The sequence below is a fragment of the Ochlerotatus camptorhynchus genome, unplaced genomic scaffold (genome assembly GCF_037179485.1).
Source record: "Ochlerotatus camptorhynchus isolate MF236.1 unplaced genomic scaffold, CSIRO-AGI_Acam_v1.1 ptg000358l, whole genome shotgun sequence".
NCBI lineage: Eukaryota > Metazoa > Arthropoda > Insecta > Diptera > Culicidae > Ochlerotatus > Ochlerotatus camptorhynchus.
The window spans coordinates 778,123-795,320 of NW_027040846.1; the positions used below are offsets into that span (position 1 = coordinate 778,123).

Genomic DNA, 17,198 nt, shown 5'->3' on the forward strand with positions numbered 1-17,198 from the left:
CCAATTGTTGGTATTGTGAAATTATTCAACAGAGGATGTTTGGCAGAGAACACGATCAAATACATAGTGAGAAAGTGCAGGTGCTAGGTATGATCTTTTACGTGTCTTTCAATGCCCTTCCGCTCCGTAGCTGGCCACCGTCACGAAGGATGAATGGTCTCAGCAACTTCAGCTATAAAACCACAAATATTAGCGAAATCAGAATAGCAAGCGAACAAACTAGGTTTCTAAATAGAGGAAAAGTCGCCGATCTAAAGTGAATCGTTTCTCATTTAATTTGATGAGTTTGAAAAGATTACGCATATGATCGTTTCATCGTGGTTTCGTGAAAGGTCTCTGATTCATTTGGATTTTATACGTATTCATCCGACTGACTCATAGGGTTAAAAGACACTACCTGCATTCCAATAAGCCATAGTTGACTCACTCAGAAGCCCCTAGTCTATCAAGGAAACCCGTTTAGGAACATTCTTCTTCAGTAATCGACAAAGTGTGGCCCATTTTATTATTCAAAACGGCTACGTAAATACTGCTGGCTAAAAAATCAATACATTTTACAAAATTCCAATATGACTTCTAGAAGTAATGAAACGTAAACAATCCAATGAATTTCTCATTTCTATCAACCGATTCTTATGTCATAAAGGTCATTTGCATGTGTCGGTGTCACATTACCTTTTCGTAGTGTGTTTTAAATACGCTTAATGCCTAGCAACCAAACATCGCTTACATCGCATCGAACATTGCAATTGGTCAAACCTCGATGTCAATTATACACGGTCTGGTCCAACCGGCTTATTGGTATTAGTGAAATGTGGAAATGTTTAGTGGTGTTCGTATTTCATCGCAATGTTTATCTTTTTACACGAAACAGCTGTTTTCTGTGGCGACACGTCTGTCATTCGTAGTATGGAACGTTGTGATGTCGTGACATCGTCATTCGTTTGCTCAGCAATGTATTCAAAAATTTTGCTCCTAACACCAGCACAGCTAACACCTGTTGTTCCAGACCTTGTATGATTGGTCTGGTCAACAGGCAGCTTACTGGACATCGGTCACACTGAATTTTGATTAAAGAAGTCGGTAAAATTGACAATATTCTTCATGGGGTTAACTGAACAACGTCTGTACAAGTCTGATTTTTAAACTTTTTTTTTGAATAGCTCCGTTGTTGATAAATTACCGAACAGCGGAGGCCTGGATTAATGTGCATTCAGACTGATCAATCAGAGCCCCGGGAAATTACCACCCATGATCCGGGGAATCCCTCATGCTTCCATGAATAAACATATCAATTATTGCGCATGGCCCTAATCACCTTCTACCATCTTTGGTGGGAATCTTTCACTCGGAATCGATGGCGACGGCTCACCATGAAACTCTTATTGACGCATAATTAGTTATGCATCGAATAATTAATCACCAAACTTCACCGAACGCAGATGCTATCTAGCATAACTAAGCATCGAGTTTGCACAGTCCAGTGATCTCGTGTCGCTATCAATATGGTGGTGGTGGTATTAGTTGGTTATTTTACCGGAGAGTATAAAAACACCACGACCACGACCGTTGGATTCGGCAGACTAGTTTTTACTTTTGCAAACCATTAAATGGCCACACATTTTTCGGACATCACTATATAGCGTGACTCAAAAATGAAAAACCGGTTTCCAGGTGTATTCTAAATTATTCGGAAATACTTCGAAGCGAGGGGATAATTTAGAATAAATGAGCAGCTTTTGTCTGAGTTCGTGAATCAACTACTTTTCGACCATTTGCCGATGATAGTGATTGAAAAACTACGCGAGTTTCTTGGTCATCATTTTGTTTGTCGCTTTTTAGGAAGACCTTTGAATTGTGCATAGTGTCGAATATTGTGAGCAATTCAGGACTCAATATTCTTTTAGATGAAACCAACTTATGACCATACCTGCCACATTGTTTGACTTTGCACCAGTAATTGCAATTCGGAGGACTCTGCTAGTTACGACTTATTTATGATCTAAATCGCAACTTGCTTAATGACCGGTACTTTGATCTCCTCCATCGCTTGCAATCATTCATAATTACGAGTCATCGTAATCCATAAATGTAGCATGATTTCCTGCAGCGATAGGGCACTCACTTGGCGTTTACTAGAAAACCACCAGCCAGCAAAATGCACTACTGGTGATTCATGTACTATCATATGATTCAGTGAGTTTGCATGTCTTCGCCATTTTAATAATACGATTAACACTTTAGCACGCCTTAGTTGGCTGCTTAAATAAGTACATGTTGCTTAAATGGTTTACACCATCATCAGTCAGCACAGTGAGTGGAGCAGCCATCGAACAATGAGCGTTCCGCTGTAAGACAAGCAGAGATGGTTTAACAAAGCGGTTGCTTATCTGACCATCTTTCTAACGTGCTTCGCGCTCACGTCTGATGAAAAGCTTGACTTCGTCACATTCAGCATCTCTTCCATTGATAGGCTATGTCTATGTGATGCTCATTCTTAAGGGGTCAACCACAACCTACGAGTTTTGCACAAGTTTCTCACTGAGTAGTTCGTTCTCAGTTCCATGCCCTTTTGATGTTGATTGACTGACATGGCTAAATCTTGCTCAGACAGGCTGAAAAAAACGCTCATGATAAGAGTCACACGCTGCTTCAGTCAAAACATTCATCAGTATCTGCGGTTGATTACTTTCTCGGCACATCATTTTCCCTCTTTAAGTATTTCTGCCTGAGCTCACGCGAATCTGCTCTTTTGTTTTCGTTGCGAGGCCTCCCATCTTCCGTGGTGCTCCGAGGCGAGAATAAGGAAATGCATCTAACGAGTGGATGTTTTCCTGACCTATAAAGCAGACCGTGCACCGTAGGCATTATTGGACACAAGTGAGACACTACGTAGTAGATAATGCAATATGGTATCAGTGTACTAAGGTAAGGTGAATGTACCTACTAATTACGGGTTAATACTAGCTTTCGACTACTTTTACACAATGAAATGTTAAACTTTGATTCCTGTATCCTTACCGTTTTTGGCAACATCTATTGAATGCTCACTCGCCCTCCAGTAAAGCTAATTTGTGATGTTACCAGATAATTTTTTGGATGGCTTTCAACGCTTGAAAAATTTTCTCTGACGCTAACCGCATTGAATACATGAAATCAAATATTTTTTTGCAAATAAGTGTAAAATTAGTGTATGTAGTCTAGCTAACTGAGACTCGCGTCTAAAGCTGGGTTTAGACTAGGTAAGTCAAATGATCAACTCAGTTGAATTCAATTGGCTTGAAAAGTTGAGCCTGGTTCAACTTTTTTCAATTCAAGTGAGTTGATCAAGTCAGTTGAATGGCACGGTTTACACGTTCAATTCGCGTTCAAGTCAGTTGAATTCAACTAACTTGATCAATTGACTTGCCCTACCTAAACCCAGCTTAACGGTTTGTTTGTTTTTCTATAGCGATCGTTTAGTTGCAACTATTGCCAAAAAATTATGGGGAAACCGAGCATCAATATGTCGGTTTGTAAATATGCAATTCAATGATCTACTATAAGAGATTTGTTTTTAATATTAATAATAACAACTAAAAGTTTATAAATATTTAAGGTTAATTGATAAGAAAAACAGGTATATATGGGATATTCCATCTCAAGTGACCGAGCAAATGCATTGACCCTCTCCGATTTGGACCAAAATTGGTGGGTCTACCTATTTTAAACCAAAACTAAAAAAATTGTGCCAATCGGTCTCTGGGGAGTGCCCCCTTTTTAATAAACACAAAATTTTCATTTTTAAGTATCTCGTAAACCAGTAAAGATACAAATTACATTGTGTACCCTTTTTGAAGCATTTCAAACGTACAATCAAATTTCTGGATCGCATTATTTCTTGCAAATGCTAGAGGTAATGTTCACACTTCGACAGATGTTCCGAATCCTTCGGAAAACCAGTTCGTGGTCACCCAATGTTCTGATCAGTTTCACAATCCTAAGCACACATATTTACCTCGATTCCTATTGATTTCGAGTAAATCACAGCGATTCAAGTTCAACTTCTTGATGCGACTTCTTCAACCACTAGAAGCCACTTTCACGGTGGTTCTGGATCTTTAAGGAGGCCAGCTCGTGACCATCCAAGATCCAGTTCTCATTAAAAATCCACATACTTTCTAAGAGCACTTTTTTTCTAAGAAAACTACAGCTCTACCTCTTGAAACGGTCACGAATGATCCGTATCAGGGCGCTACATTTTCGAGGCTCTAAAATGGACTAGAGTTTTATTTTTTCCATACAATGCCTAGCTTAGCTAGACTATCATCACGAAACGAAAATGAAAAGAAGCTCCCTTAGAGCGACAGCCTGGCTTTAGATTTTCTCTTCGTTGCGTTGCACACCCGTTTCAATGCAGGTAACGTCGATTTTCGAGTTGAAACGAAGTCTCATTATGGCTTTCAATCCCTTTCATCGACACTGTCACCTGCTCTGTCAATTTGTTCAATATTTGCTATATCCCATTTTCGTTACTTTTTTTTTTTTTTTTTTTTTGATAAATATAAACATATTACGTGTAATCTTCAAGGGTTTTCACGTGAGAATTGCTTTAAACATATATTTTCATTTTCCGTCAAATACGCCATGAAACCTCGGTTGATGTATTTCATGAAAGACGAAACTATCAAAGTCGATCTTGAAAGAAAGAATGAAGCGATGGTATGTAGAGAGACAAACCATTGAAAAATTTGTTTGTAGACGCCGACTGAGCAGCTAGAATGCTGCGAAGTTGCTCGACTTCAACAGAAAAGAAAGCTAGCAGTCTCTTCATCGCATTGATTCGAATGAAACTCATATTGTGATGCCTAAATTCGTATAATTCAGAATGTCAAATAAAAGTTTTTCAAATTTGTTGTCGTGATGCGTCAATTCTTGAATCTCTTCAGCTCATGGTCATTAAGGGGCCGGCTCGTGCTTTCAATTTTAATTTAACGATTTTTTTTCTTGATTTATATTGATTTTGATAATTGTAATAATCGAATCATGTTGTGCTTCGATTTTCAACACATTTCAGAAATAAAAATACGCGTTAAATCGGTATAGCATAAAATCGGTACAGCTCAAAAATTGATAATCCTTCAATTAATCACAGATATGCAGCCATGTTACAGCCGCTATAAATCGACGCATGGTAGTCTAGTCACATACTATTTAGTATTGAGTGAAAACCATAAGCTTGATAACTTTTAAAAAAAAACCAAACACGAAAAAAAACATCGCTGATTTTGAATTTTAAGGGACCAATATAAAATATATTGCAGCCTCTATCTACAAACCATGAAAACCATGAAAAAAAGTTTTTCAATACAGAATATATATTTTTCCTAAAAAATATTTTTAATTACCGTAATACTTAGTAATTCCCAAGATGTCAGTCCCATCACGGCGGATAGGAGACCTTAGGCCGACCACCTACTGTCTCCGAAACCTTCAAATTGTTACAGAAACCTATAGTGAAAGATTACGAACTGATTGTATGGCAACGACTTTTAGCGCTAAACAACGGACAAGAATTGGAACATGGAATGTACTGACGCTAGCCCAACAGGGTAAACTGGCACAACTCGCCAGTGAGGCCCGCCGTATGAAGCTAGAAATCCTGGGACTTAGTGAAGTCCGCTGGCCGAACATTGGAGAACACAAGCTGCCTTCGTGACAGGTACTTTTGTATTCTGGTATGCGAGGTGAAAAAGGCTCCGCGACATCGTGGAGTTGGCTTTCTGCTTAACGCTCAAGCACAGGCTGCACTCATCAAGTGGGAACCTATCAATGAGAGAAAAATCGTTGCCAGATTCAGAACACGGGTCCGAAATCTTACCATAATCCAATGTTATGCGCCAACCGATGCTGCCGAATTGCAGGACAAAGAGAACTTTTACAATCAACTGAATGCTGTCGTGGATAAGACTTCAAGAGATGATATCAAGATCTACACAGGCGACTTCAATGCGAAGATCGGCTCCGACAACTCGGACTATGGGACGCCATGGTCTCGGAGATATGAGCGAGAACAAGAACGAGTTTTGTGGCAACAACGACATGGTGATCGGGGGTTCGCTCTTCCCCCATCGCCCAGTGAATAAAGTCACATGGGTCTCCCGTGATGGATATACAGAGAACCAAATCGACCACATCTGCATCAGCTGAAAATGGAGACGGAGCCTTCTTGATGTTCGGAACAAACGCAGCGCTGACATCGCGTCTGACCATCATCTCCTGGTCGGTGAGATCCGCCTACGCATTGCGCGGGTTCAACGACGGAACGAGAGACTCGGGCGGCGATTCAACACACGCCGACTGGAAGACCCAGCAGTGAAGAGACCGTTCGTCGAAGAACTCGAGGCTCGCGCAGCTAATATTCCGGAAGGTGGCAGCGTAGAAGAACAGTGGACGAGCATCAAGAATGCCTTTATTGAAACAAGCGAGAACAATCTGGGTGAGCTGCGCACTCAGAGGAAGCAGTGGATCACCGATGATACCTGCAGGAAGATCGAGGAGCGGAGAGAAGCAAAAGCCGCGATAGAGCGAGCAAGGACCCGAGAAGCCAAGAACGAAGCCCGCCAGCGGTATTCGGCTCTAGAGAGGGAAGTACGGGACAAGCGAGCGTGGGTGGACTCCCTGGCTGATGAAAGGGAGAAAACCACAGCAACTGGCGATATCCGTCTACTCTATGATGTTTCAGAACGCCTGAGCAGGGCAAAGATGAACCAAAGGATGCCTATGAAAGACGCGACTAGACAGTTGCTCACCGACCCCACTGACCAGTTGAAACGTTGGTTTGAGCACTTTGAACAACTTCTCGAAGTTTCAACGGTCAACCAACCATCAACATCTCGGCATGATCCGCCAAGGGTGAGGCGCGTTACTCGCGTCAACACTGAAGCTACATCATTGCATTGGTGTATTCTGAATCGTATGGAGGTTAACCCGTCCAAATGCTCGGTTATCTCTTTTTCGCGCAAGAAAGAGACTATTATGTTCAAGTATGTTTTGTTAGGCACTGAAATTTAGCGCGTCAGCCAAATTAAGGATCTAGGCGTGATTCTGGATACAAAACACTCTTTCAAGCAGCATATCTCGCACGCCGTCGACAAAGCTTCCAGAATTCTAGGGTTTATCTTCAGGATTGCCAAAGACTTCACGGATATCGTTGTACTGCTCCTTGTCTCACTCCATATTAGAATACTGCTCGGTTGTCTGGACTCCTCACTACAACAACGGTGTCGAAAGAGTTGAGTCTGTTCAGCGACGGTTCGTGAGATATGCGCTACGTATCCATCTGGAGCGCCTGTCGGTCCGAAGAGATGCAGCAAGGGGATTGCTAATTGCGGATATTTTGCAAGGACGCACCGATTGCCCTGTCCTCCTTGAGCAAATTGACATCAATGTTCAACCCCGAGCCCTACGGAATAATTAAATGCTGCGCCTGCCCATACAGCGAACTAATTATAGCATGTTTGGTGCAATCGGTGGTTTACAAAGACTCTTCAATAGGGTCTCCGCACTGTTTGATTTTGACCTGACTCGCCAGCTGCTTCGCCGGAGGTTTAGTTCGTTTTTGTATATCAGTTTAGTTTGTTTAGTTAAAGGATCATGATCGGATTTACCGGGAAATACCGATTGGAGCTTATGGCCATTAAGGACAGGTAAGTAGTTGGTCCATCAAGGTAAGATAAATTAATAAACATATAAAGTATCCGTTCGATTTTGGCAACACGTTCTCAGTATATTTAAACTGCTTGAGCTCTGCAGTTATATTATTAAATTCTATTTAATAATTTTCTTAGATTTTCAGTAAAATTGTGGAGCTTTAAACGTCACCTGCAGGCCTGTTCTGCGAGTAGTATGGCTCTCTGTCGCTAGTAGGGTGACGGTGGTCGCCTCGTGTGAGGTGACTCTTCATTTGATTGCACGGAGAGTCACCTCACTAGTTCGTGACTTTGTTGACTCATTGGTGGTGGAGATTCGCACGACTCGCGGAATAGGTCAGATGATAAGTTTTGCATTTATTAAAGATTTTGAAAAGCTAAGAAGGCAAAATTGTGTTGACAAAATCTAACGGGTAATGCCGATATAAATATATATATATATACACACATTAAATGCAAAGGGGAGGGATGGGACCACCAGGGCACCGGATTGAAGCGATTTGGATGGGGAGAGTGGAATTGCCAACTCCCTGTCATTAACATTTCGTGAATTGACGGCGGGCTCTTCTCCCCACTCATTGGGACGTTCCCTCGTATGATGGCTTGTTCTACATCGGGTTGTAGGATTTTATCATTGGAAGGCGATTCTCCTGATCCCGCGGATTGCGCGTAAGTGTATCTGCTTACGGGTCCACCCCTCCGTTTTTGGCCCTTCTTACAATGGTAAATTGAATACAACCAGGTATCGTACTTGATCAAGTCATACTTGGAGGATGATCCACTGTCTAATGGCTGTGCCTTGCAACAATGAGTGGTATCCTTTACATACATACATACATACATCAGTTTAGTTTGTTTAGTAATGTTCCTTTTTTTTTACTAGATGACTATCTATGTACTTATTGATGTTTTGTTTTAGTACTTTTCATGTTTAGTTTAAGTTATATCATTGGGGCAAATAACGCCTGTTGATGTTCAGTCATATAAATAAATAAATAAATAAAGAAATAAATAAATAAATTGCAGGAGATAGAATCAGCCATCCGAAGTATGAAGTCCAACAAAGCCCCGGGGTTCGATCGCATATCAGCAGAGATGCTCAAATCAATATCTGGGACACCGCGACTTCTCCGGCCGACTGGATGCAGGGCGTCCTTACTAAAAGTCAACCAACGATCAATACGAAACTATCGATTTTAAATTGGCTCACTACTTGACTAGCCTATTGGTCCCCAGCAAACGATTAACGTACTCCATTCTAGTCGAAATTCTAGTACTACACAATGTTTGTTTTGATTCGCTATAAAAGTTTGACAGATAAAATGAGGGGTTAGTGGATTTTCCTATATTTCGAGGGGTGAATCGATTAGCTTGGGACCGAAGATAGTACCAGAGCTGAGCCAAAAAGTTGAGCACGTTTCTTCGGGACCTTCTAGTCTTAGAGTTACCTCTATGATCCAACTGTATGCGACAACTGGCGAGACATCATGTTACTGTGTATTGTTCTCAAAGTTCTGTGTTAAGTTATCCTCAATAGGATACAGGGGAAGGTTAACGCGACTCTCCGAAGACAGCGCACAGGATTTCGTGCTGGAAGATCCTGTGTGGACCACTTGGTATTCATTGACTACGAAAAAGCATTCGACCGACTAAACCACGAAAACTTGTGGGGCGCTCTGAGACGCAAGGGAGTCCCTGATAAGATCGTCAACCTCATCGAAGCGCAGTACGAGGCTTTCTCATGCAGCGTGTTGCACAACGGAGCTTTGTCTGACCCGATTCGAGTAATCGCGGGTGTGAGACAAGTATGTATATTATCACCGTTCCTCTGTTCCTCTTCGTAATCGACGAGATCATGGTTTGAGCCGTTGACCGTGTACCAAACCGTGGGTTGCTGTGGCAGCCTATTACCATGGAGCATCTCAACGACTTCGATTTGGCTGATGATGTTGCGTTATTAGCACAATGGCGCTCTGACATGCAGAGTAAGTTCGACGACCTTGTGGAACGCTCCTCTGAAGCAGGTCTAACCATTAACGTCAACGAGACCAAATCGTTGCATGTCAACACGGAAAACCGTTCCAATTTCACGGTAGCTGGAGTGGAGAAAGTCGAAAGCTTCCAATATCTTGGCAGCCAGATAGCGTCGGACGGCAGCACCAAGAGCGACATAGATGCACGCATTAAGAAGGCGATGGCTGCTTTTGCCAGTTTGCGAAATGTATGGAGAGCGAATCAGATCAGTCGACGCATCAAAATCCGAAATTTTAACTCGAACGTGAAGTCTGTGCTGTTATACGCCAGTGAAGCATGGTGTGTATCAGCGGAGAACACTCAGAAGCTGCAGGTGTTTATCAACCGATGCCTGCGGTACATAATTCGTGCCTGGTGGCCCCACAATTGGATCTCAAATTCCGAGCTTCATCGTTTGTGCCATCAGAAGCCGATAGAGACAGAAATTCGTGTACGGAAGTGGAGATGGGTCGGCCACACACTACGACGGGGCGGAAACGAAATCTGCAAGCAAGCACTGGACTGGAATCCAGCAGGACATCGCAGCAGAGGCAGACCCAGAGGCTCGTGGCGGCATTTGAATTTGACTTGGGCACAGGTGAAGGCCAAAGCTAGTAATCGCCCAGGATGGAAATCTTTCACAAAGGCCCTTTGCACCCCAGGAGGTGCGCATGATCGTTAAGTAAGTAATACCTAGTAAACATAAAGATAGTTTTTTGAGGTATATTCTCAATATTTCTTACAACAATGAATATTTTTCAAATTCTTTCTTTTTTAAACAAGTACTGGAGATCCTTCAAAGTTGTAGCTAATAACAAAACCTACAAAAGCTCTATAAATCATTTTGCGGAATGCTGTTGATTAAAAAAAAAATAGAGGCCAATGAATGTAAATGAATGTAAATGATTTTCCATGCCTGATTCTAACTAAAAAGTCTGGAAAGCTACTGTAGTGACAGGAGCACCTATCTAGTGAATTACACAAGTAAATTACTAGAGAAAATCACCCGATTCCCGGTCCTCTCTAGGAATTTTTCGGGTTGAAAAGTTTCTCGACTTCCCTGGGCATAGAGATTGTACTTGTAACACAAGTATACTAATGCAAAAATGGTACAGGCTTAGAAAGCTCTAAATTGAGTTGACGGCTGGCGTAAAGTCCCAGCAAGGAGGTAATAGAGCCAAAGAAGAAAATCCTTACATCATTAATGAGCACAGTAGTTATAAGCCGCTGTGCTTTTTCGGTGTGCTCCCTGAACCATTGAAAAACGCTCAGCCAATCAAACCCAGTATCTACTAGTGTTTCTTTTTTTTCTTGATTTGTTTACCGTCGATCTTGTTTTCCGTGCTAAGCACCAATGCTACCGACGCCAGGGCGGCAGCTCCCACACCTGGACCCTACCTATCGACCCATCAACTCATGAACCGGGGACCAACGGCTTTACTTCCCATCCGAAGGAAGGCGTGATCAGAGATGTTATGCCTCAGAACATCCCGGCGGCGCTGACTGGGATTGAACCCAGGCCTGCTGGAATGAGAGTTAATCACGCTTACCACTACACCACCGGCGCCGCTAACTCGTGTTTCTGTTCTATATTTAGAGAAGCGTAGCGACGGGCAAGCGAAAAAAAAAGTTAAATACGCTCTATTCTGTGTTACGCTATTTTTTCCGCCGCTATTTTCTATCGTGTGATCTAAAATTGCAACCAAATTTAATGCAAAGAATGCAGGAGAGCAAAAACAATTAAATGAAAATCGCGTACAAACAGAATTGAGCGTACCCGTAAGCTTCTTTTAAAAGCTTCTTAGGGAAGCTATTAAAAGGAGCTTACGAGCATTAACCATTTTTGGCTTGCCCTCGATACGCTCCTCCAACAAAAAAAAAAACCTGTATAGCTTATCATCCGAATCCGAAAAGCACCTAGTTTAACGATTCTCCAAGGTTTTGAGAGCATATCCCGAAAAATAAATGCTTTTACCATTTCGCGACGATGTTATTCTACAATCCCTCCAATCATCAAGGCTTTCCTGACTGAACTAGGTTGAAGATTGAACAACATTAAACAAATTTAACATGGGTATTCACACATAAAAAAAATTGGAGTTCTATCGGAAAAACCAATTAAAATTCTCATTTCCAGGTCCAGCCTGCAACAAAGCATTCCCAAACCTGCTCTCTGGCTTTATGGCACCGAAAAACTTTAAGATGCATTACATTTTTCCTCGGCACTGAAAATTAGCCATGCATTATTAATCGTTTGTTTACTACAACTACCCCATCTATCCCGGCTAGTAGCACTAGAGAAAGAGTAACACAAAGTGTGCACTTGTTGCCATTACGGTCCCGCATATGTTTACCGTCCTCTGAGATTCCCTCCGAAAGCAATCACCCATTTTAATTTAAGAGGGAGGTTATGGAGCTGATAAAAGTCTCTCCCTCGTCAACCAAGGATGATGCTGCATACAATGTTTCTTCGTGCTTGCGTCGTCTTGCAACAACCTGCCATCGTTGGTGACAACGGCTGTGACTATTATGTAAAAATTATTGAAAATATAAAGCTCCATTCCCTGGCGGGAGTTGCAGCGAAACCGGTTTTTTTTTTTCAAATGCTGATGCGCTGATGGGTGCTGCATTGCTGGTGGAGGATGAGATGGAAAGGTAGTGGATTTACGGCAGATTTTTTTTTTCAGAAGAGAAGACTCCCTCTAGGGCATGACTGTTGACAAACGTTTGAAAAGACTGTCTAATGACGGATGGAGTGGGGTTGATTGAAGAAGAGATTTTTCATTATCGTTGCTTTCATTGGAATAAGGATGTCAGGGGGATATCCACTTTGATTTGAATGATTTGTGTTCAGATTGATGGGACTAAGGAAACCAAGGAAACAATCTTTTAGAACGTTAAATTAACCGAAATTCCAACCACGGTATGATCTGAAAACTTGAGCTTAAATAGAACGTCCGAAACCATCAATCCACCTTCATCTGCACTACAGTCATTTCGGTAATAATTCTCATTCGGAACGCAAAGCTGCCTACACAATCAGTTATTTTGCAACAATTTTTTCATCTGTGCTGAATGGACATATGACCATCAGTCAGACCACAACAACGACGGCTGCAGAATAGGTAATTATGCCGATTATCACACGCGCATGCAAATATGCAAACAGGTATCTCTATTGATGCCGACACATGTAGCCACAAGTGGAGAGGACGAGGGGTGACCTCTTCAGCAGCACCCAAACAATACCAGTGCTACAGCGCACGATCACAGACAGATCTATTCTTCTGAACACACCACCGTACTGACTCAACCCTGGCTTTGAATTCTAAACGCAACCTCTCCCATACAACCATTCTACCTTAGTTAAACCACCAAGCCTAGGCACGTTTTACGATCAGCACCGTAAATTATTGCTCGGGAATCACGATCCCAGCATTCCAACGGATTTTCACTCGAAACTATTCAATTCCATCACATCAGCATTACATTTCAGCGGAACAATCATTGTAGCAACAACAGTCGGTAGCAGTAGTAAGTGAGTGATCGGATAAAGCTCCACATTTTTAATGTGCTTTCTGACCAAACTTTCAACCTATTATTACATAAAAATCTGGCGAGATATCGAATTTAAAGCACCTTTCGACGTTTTGTGCAGCAAAATAAAAACCACCAGTGGCGCAAACACATACACCGGACACGATCACACTGCCAGGTATACAAAAGCAACGCACACGAGCGCCCAAACAATATTTATGACCGTTCGCGACGACAGGCAGACCGATACTGGAGTATGCTGCTGGACTGAGCGTGTGGTATTGCTGCCTGTTGGTTGTTGATTGAACTTCTCCCGATTACAATCGAGGCCTTCGAAATTCGAGCAGTATATAGAAGGAATTCGTTACAGGGAAAAATATGCAAAACATAATAAGATAATTCCGAATTTAGATTGTTTTTGATACTACATAGATCTCATAGTTTTAAGACAACCTTGGACTTAAGATATACTTGATAAATCGATCGTAGCCTGCTGAGGATTCCACCAATACATGGCAGTCCCGGTCCAATCGGAAAGGGAAGCTTGACATCCGTAATGAAGATCAAGATTCCTTCTGAAAGTCTTGGAACTTGGAAATTCTCATCATCGGTGAGCGGATCAAATTGACAAATCAATCATGTATTCTGATTTTTGTACACGAAACAAGTTGGTGATACCGTAAGGTACCATAACAAGTTTGTTACCTCAAAAAATAGTTTCAAAAATTAACTCACTGACTATGAGTAGAAGAAAATACGATTTCTTCTTTCTCCAACGTATTGGTGCCATGGCAATAGAAACCCGGTTAAGATTTCGGGTAGCATTAAGTAGTATAAATACTCATTTTAGAAAAAAAAGAAACATCCACACTCCTCGATGTGGACAAGTAATATCCTCTATTCGATACCAACCAACCGCCTAGTTGGAATCTTGACTGTACTGAGATTCAGCTCTCCCCAAAGCTACCTCGACGTGAGCATCAGCAGTGATGCCACGTATACAGATTTATCTGTAATCGTACACATTTTTTACAATATTTTGATACAGATATCTGTATATACAGTTTTTGAAAAATGTACAGGTTTGACAGATTTGTCAAATTAGTAGAATGCACTTTTAATTGATTATTATATTTATTCATTCCGATAAATAATCGTGTCTTGCATTTGAGCAGGTGCGAGCACCAAAAATCGCATTTTTCACTAAATAAAATATTTATGCAATTCGACTAAACATCCAAATAAAAGTTTTACTTTGTGGCAAAATACAACAATATCTGTAGAATGATTGCACAAAGAGAAATGCAGATGGAACTATCCCAAAGTGTTTTACATATATTTACTGACAAAAAATACTGAGTACACTTAGGTATATCGGTTCGGAGAACAAAAAGCAAATTCAAAATCCTTTCAATCTGACTAATAATTAGATAAAGTTGAAATATGGCTTGATTAGAAGAATTGGATAAAATGAAAAAACGAACAATACAATTTAATGAAGTATTACCAAAAATCAATACGAAACTACCGATTTCAAATTGGATCATTACCTGACTAGCCCATTAATCCCAAGCGTACGCCATTATCGTACTAGAATATGTATTTGTTTTGATTGGCCTTATACATTTGACCTGAGAACTGGGAACTCACTCAATATGCTTGTCACTTGGGAGCCAGAGTGAACTGTCAAATGGGAGCCAAACATTCAGAAGCAACAAATGCAGTTACTGTCTAGGGGAGTCTCACTGTTAGAATGTCCATTGAATATGCATTTAATTTAAATCAAATGTATTTAATTTCCATTGTTTGCATCAACCATTCAGTGGGATGTGAACATCAAAACAAAGCATGTGCAATTCCGGTGACACCTATACATACGAAAATTTAAACCTATAATTCACGAAAATCTTCCTGCAACCTTCTCCGGCAGCAAAGAAAGTCTCCAACGAAATCGTGCAGAAGCTCCCTCCGGAATTTCCACTGCTAATATCAAAATCACGTAAAAGCTGCTCTGCCGAGCATGCGAGACAACTCCGTCGAAATCCCATAGAACCTCCGTTGGCAGCATCGGAAATCTCCACCGGAATCACACGGAAGCTCCTTCACCTAAAAAAAAAACCGAGAAAATACCGTACAGATTTCCTGAAACTTCCGTTGGCAGCACCGAAAATCACCACCGTGAATGCAAGAAATCTGGACGAATCTGGAACATCCGCTGGCAGAATCAGAGAACGCGTGAAAACTCTGTTAAAATTTCCTTAAACCTCCGCTGGATATCGAAATTTCACATCTTATAATGGCCATACTTTATGTAATTGTAATTTATTTATTTGTCAACTTCAACAGACTCAATGTAGCCCCAATGTAATGTATGTAGTCAAACGTAATCCTATTGGAACCATTTATCAGGACAAGACAAAGTCCCTAGAACCTTCGTTAGCAGTCTTCGAAATCATGCAGAACTTCCTCCACCTAGAAGGCAAGAAAAATCCGTTTGAACTTTCAGAAACTCCCGCTGGCAGCTTCCAAAATCACCGAAATCACGCAGATCCTCGTCCAACTTTCGTCTGCAGCATCCAATCTCTTCACTGGTATAGTGCAGAACCTCTTTCACCGATAATGCGTGGAAACTTCGTCGAAAATCGTTGGCAGCATCTGAATTTTCGAGGGGAGTTTCGATTGAGCTTTCATATGCTCACGGCGAAGAGGGTTCCGAGAGATTTCGGTGCTGCCAAAGGGGGTTCCAGTGAGCTTCAACGGAGTTTTCTCGCATTTTCAGTGGAGGAGGCTCTGCACGATTCCGGTGGAGATTTCTAATGCTGCCACCGGAAAATTCGATGGTTTTTTTTTCGGATTCTGGGTCGAGGAGCTTCTGGAATAATTTTCTCAAGCCAGGAGTGTGGATTTGAGCGAAACCGAAGCGAACAACAAAACAGGACAAAATGCTTCATGTATACATGCATGTTTTGGTGGGAGATGTCACTTATAACAACACACAGCAAAAAATGCAGTGAGAAAATGCATTTAATTTTTTTTTTGTTATAATAAATGCACCTCAACTGATCTGCCCCTGTGATCTGGTTACTGTTCCTATCCATCGTCAATCATTGTAATCTCATGAAAATTCTCCATACTTTTTCATGACTCATTCTTAAATCTAAGCTTAAAGACAAAAACCAGCAGGCTTAGTGATGAAAGTATAAAAACCAGCATAGTTTTTATGACTCAGCTGAGTTTTCAATTGCAGTAAAACATACTTTGACGAAATATGTATGTAAGCAAACTTTGACAGAGTCGTGGGGCTGTTTACAGCTGTCCTTCTGGCTCAGAGCTTTTGGTGGGAATCAACTGAGAACGAGCAAAACAGTTCTAAACTTAAGAAAATTTTCAAGCAGTTTTCCATTGGCTAGCAAAATAAAATCGAACGACTCCACAGTACCCAGCATTTGACAGAATTTAATGAGGGGATCGTGGATTTTCCTGCGTTTCGAGGGGTGATTCAATTAGCTTGGGACCGAAGGTTTGGTACTTCCTGAGCCAAAAAAATTGGGCATGTTTCTTCGGAACCTTCTTGTGTTAGTGTTAATCCATGGTATTACCACAGACAAACAGACATAATACTCACAAGTTTTTCATCGAACAAGCATTTAACGGTAAATTTAAAAGTATCGTAGTTGGTAGTACCGCCACCTGTGGCGCGCATTTTCAATTCCCTTGTGGTTGACGTTTACACGCTACCACGATCTGTTCAGCGTACTACCCACCACCCTGTACTCAACAGATGGCGATAATGTTTTAGCGACGATGTTTTGCAGTGAGAAATATCCAATGTCTTATGTCTGTATGTCTGTGGTATTACGGAGTTGAAAAAAAACCAAATAACCAGATAAAATTTTTCGTAACCTAGGATATAAGACATTGAAATTCTAGGGACATGTGATTCTTGATTGTTCATCC

The 17,198-nt window shown here is 41.3% G+C and overlaps 1 protein-coding gene across 4 annotated transcripts in view; it reads right to left on the reverse strand.

Annotated features, from left to right (window-relative positions):
- ome (omega) overlaps positions 1-17,198 on the reverse strand; it is an 81,732-nt gene that overhangs the window by 36,332 nt on the left and 28,202 nt on the right. For 2 of the 4 annotated variants that reach the window (XM_065231658.1, XM_065231657.1), the window contains exon 1: positions 13,344-13,476. The exons of the other annotated variants lie outside the window; for them this stretch is intronic. The gene's annotated coding sequence lies outside the window, so the exon portion shown is untranslated. Of the gene's footprint in view, positions 1-13,343; positions 13,477-17,198 lie in introns of those variants that run through there. 4 annotated transcript variants of the gene reach the window in all.